A 4331-nucleotide genomic window follows, 5' to 3' on the forward strand; every position below is an offset into this window, starting at 1 on the left:
ACCAAAACAATCTACCCCCCCTCATACTAGAGTTGTGCAATGCCCTCAGTGCACAAAACGAAACAAACACTAAAAACCAAAAAAACTCATGAATGCAAATGCAACGATAGAATAAGCAAAGAGAATAAAAAGAAAAGGGAATTTTTTTTTTATAGTCTGCGCGACTCGCTAGGGCGGTCAAAAGTGTCCGCCCTAGCGAGTGGTTTTCGGTGACAAATTATTTATAACATACGAGTGCTTGCTGGGGCGGTCAGTTTTGACCGCCAACTGACCGCCCCAGCGAGGGGTTCTCACCGAAAACTTATTTGAAAAATACGAGTTCTCGCTGGGGCGGTCACTTTGGACCGCCCTAGCGAATGGTTCTCGCCAAAAAACCATTTTTAAAAAATATCGCTCGCGGGGGCGGTCAAAAGTGACCGCCCTAGCGAGGCGTTTTCGGCGACTATGTTTTTGAAAAAAAAAAGCGAGGGCTCGCTGGGGCGGTCAGTTTTGACCGCCCTAGCGAGACATTCTCGAAAAAAAAGAAATAAATAAAAAAATAAAAACAATGAATGCCATGCCATGCAACTACCTAAATGCAAATGATGCGATTAATAAATAAAGGAAAAAGATAAAATCAACATAGGGAGTAGAAGTAGTTCTCAATTTATAGTCTAGAGCTCGACTTTTCACCCATGTCCTCAATGACTGTCATGGAGCCGAGTGACTCCAATTTGTGGCTCAATTGTGCCACCGATATGGTGCTTCAATCTTTGAGCGTGGACTATGAACGGCTCCTTTTTCCCATCTTGCATAGCACATGTCGGCGGTTCCTTAACGCTTGACTTCCGAGGGGTCAGGTCTCTTCGAGCTCCCAATTCATCCAATTTCATTCTCACTGGCTTCGTCCATGGGTGGTTGACATTAAAGTATGCTCCTCTCTCGGATATTTCTTCATCAGGTTCATCCTTCACTTCAGTGGTGAGGGTAACTTCCAATGAATCCTTTATAGCATCCTGCACAAATTGACACACAAGTGAATCCGATGAATCAACTATAAGACAATCATTAGTGTGCAGTGGGTGCTTAAGAGCGTTGAAAACTTTAAAAGTGATTTCTTCCTTTCCCACTCTCAATCTCAACTTCCCTTCTTGCACTTCAATCACGGCCTTGCCAGTTGCAAGGAATGGTCTCCCTAAAATCAAAGGCATCTCCCTATCCTCTTCCATGTCAAGCACCACAAAATCTGTAGGAAATGTAAACTTTCTCACTTTCACCAACACATCTTCTTTGACTCCTCGTGGATGTTTGACAGATCCGTCAGCTAGTTGCAAGGACATCTGTGTGGGTTTAGGCTCGCCCAATCCAAGTTTCTTGAATACAGATAAAGGTATAAGATTAATGCTCGCACCAAGATCACATAAAGCTTTAGAAAAGACCACATCACCAATCATGCAAGGGATAGAAAAACTCCCTGGATCCTTTAGCTTTGGTGGGATCTGGTTTTGTACCAATGCAGAGCAATTCTCAGTCAATTTTACCCTCATGGGATCCTCCAACTTTCTCTTATTAGCTAAGATGTCTTTTAGAAATTTAGCATAACTCGGCATTTGCATCAAGGCATCAGCAAAAGGAATATTGATGTGCAATTTTTTAAATATCTCAAGAAATTTACCAAATTGTGCATCTAATTTAGCTTTCTTCATTGCTGCAGGAAAAGATGGAGGGATAACAATTTTATTTTGTGCAATTGGTGTAGATGTAGAGTTAGAAGACTTACCTCCTCGAGTTTCCACCTCATCCTCACCGTGCTTGGTCTTTTCCTCATTAGATTCGAGTGCTTTTCCACTACGCAATTCCACAGCCTTCACATGTTCTCTTGGGTTAACTTCCGTGTTGCTTGGCAAAGCTCCTTGCTCCCTATTAGCAATCAACTTAGCCAATTGTCCAATTTGATTCTCTAACCCCTTTATGGATGCATCTTGGTTCTGAAATCTCGTGTCTGTTGCAGAAATAAATTTAGTCATCATTTGCTCTAAATTTGATTTCTCCTCCCGAGGCGGTTCTTGCTTGAATCCTTGGTGCATCCCATATGGTGGACCTCTTTGTTGGCGATTTTGGTTGTTTTGACCTCCCGATGAAAAGTTTGGGTGATTCCTCCATCCCGGATTATATGTGTTCGAATAAGGGTCATTTCTGGGACGGTTCTGGAATCCCACTTGTTTTACCGGTGCTCTCTCAGGCACATATAATGGATTGCCATCTTGGCAATCCTGCACATCATGCTCACCCCCACACTTATCACAGAAAATTTCTTGCAGACGCATAGCCGACCCACTCATGCTCATCCCATCAATCTTTTTATTCAACGCCTCTAACTGTGCTGAGACCGCCGCCAAATCATTAACTTGATTAACTCCAGCACCTCGTCTCTGCCTATCAGACTAAGGATGATAGCTACTAGCAGCCATTTCCTCCAATAACTCATATCCTTCCTCAGCCGTTTTTCTCAGTAAATTACCACATGCAGCAGCATCTATCATAGTACGGTTAGGAGTAAGCAGACCGTAGTAGAAAGTTTGAACAACTAACCCAAGAGGCAGCTCATGGTGTGGACATCTCCTCAACAAGTCCTTGTAGCGCTCCCATGCCTCGTAAAGTGACTCTTGCTCATATTGGGCAAAAGTAGTAATGTCGGCTCTAAGCTTCATAGTCTTCGATGGAGGAAAGTACTTGATTAGGAATGCCTTTGTCATATCCTCCCATGTAGTAATAGACCCTACAGGAAAACAGTTTAACCACGACTTAGCTTTATCTCTCAGTGAAAATGGAAATAAACGCAAACGAACAGCATCATCAGACACGCCATTAAACTTAAAAGTATCACAAATTTCAAGAAAGTCAGCTATATGAGAGTTAGGGTCGTCAAGTGCACTTCCCCCAAATTGGACAGTGTTCTAAATCATCTGAATGATAGCTGGCTTGATCTCAAACTGATTGACTCGGATGACTGGTCTAACGATGCTTGGACGTGCTCCATCAAGAGACGGCTGTGCATAATCCAACATCGGTATACGCCTTGGCTCCTCTCTTTGTTGATCGCCTTCCATTCTTTCCTTCGCTCTTTGCTGCTGTAGTCGACGTCTAGCTGTGCGTTCGATCTCGGGGTCAAAAGGCTCAAGCTTACACTCGAGTGATCTTCGCATGCACCACAAGAAAAATCTGCAACACAATGAGAGTATCAAATAACAATAAAATAAATAATACTAAAGAATTTAAATGAAAAATAAAAATTTGTGAATCAACAGTCCCCGGCAACGGCGCCAAAAACTTGATCGAGAAAAACTTGCACAGTGAATAGTCCCCAAAATTTATTTTATAATTGAAAGCTCGATTTAAATATCGCAAGTGCACGATAGTCAAGTTATAATAAACGTAAGTGAATACGAGTATCGATCCACAAGGACTGCGTTACAATATTTTTATTTTCAAGTAAAACTCTTTAGCAACAATAGAATGAGTTGATGATTAAACTACTGTATATCAAATAACTAAATTAATTAAAATGCAAAGAAAACGTTTCAAAGGAAGCAATGATTAATTTGGATTAAAATCAAATGAAAAACAAATTTGTTGGGAGATTTCAGTTCACCTACCACTCGTGTTTAAATAATTACACTCGACTTTTACTCGTGCATTCGACGGAATTCCCTAGACTAATTAATATACTCTGTCGAGCTATATTAATACTAATAAAAAACATGCAGTACTCAAGTGTCCTCAAATATTTAACAGTTCAAGATTGCATTATATTCTATGGAATCCACTAGCTTTCATCCGGGTGAACTATCACTATCGACACGTACCCAATTCCGTATATCTACTAAAATTGTAAATCCGTGGTTTATACTATTTGATCCTATTGTTAATTATTCTATCGAAATCATTAACAACATGAAATAATCAAAGGAAGTTAGCTAGGCTTCGATTGAAACAAGAAAGAACAATAGCATAAACAAATCACTAATAAAACCGTCGATAAATAAGGTTAAACAACGAGTACGGGGTAGGATCCCCTCAAATCCCAACAAATCTAGAGTTTATCTACTAAAATTCATAATAAAAACCAACAACAATCTAAGAATTAAAAACTGAATAATGAAAATACTAAAGATGACGACGGATGACGGCCACGACACGTGGAAATCTCGAGGTCTGCGAAATCTCTTTTGCTCCTAGCCTTTTCTCCAAGAAATTATGATGAAAATAATGATCAAGTCTGAAAAACGACGTCCCCCCCGTGTATTAGGTCTATGGTGTAGGATAGAGTCCATAAAAAATGAAACAAATCT

At 40.4% G+C, this 4331-nt stretch overlaps 1 non-coding gene across 1 annotated transcript; it reads left to right on the top strand.

Annotated features, from left to right (window-relative positions):
• Positions 1-2580: 2580 nt before the first annotated feature.
• On the top strand, positions 2581-2687 carry LOC140811005 (small nucleolar RNA R71). The gene has a single exon (XR_012113399.1). It is a non-coding gene; the product is annotated as a small nucleolar RNA R71 (small nucleolar RNA).
• The last annotated feature ends 1644 nt before the right edge of the window (positions 2688-4331 follow it).

Source organism: Primulina eburnea, chromosome 13 (assembly GCF_022965805.1).
Source record: "Primulina eburnea isolate SZY01 chromosome 13, ASM2296580v1, whole genome shotgun sequence".
Taxonomy (NCBI): Eukaryota; Viridiplantae; Streptophyta; class Magnoliopsida; order Lamiales; family Gesneriaceae; genus Primulina; species Primulina eburnea.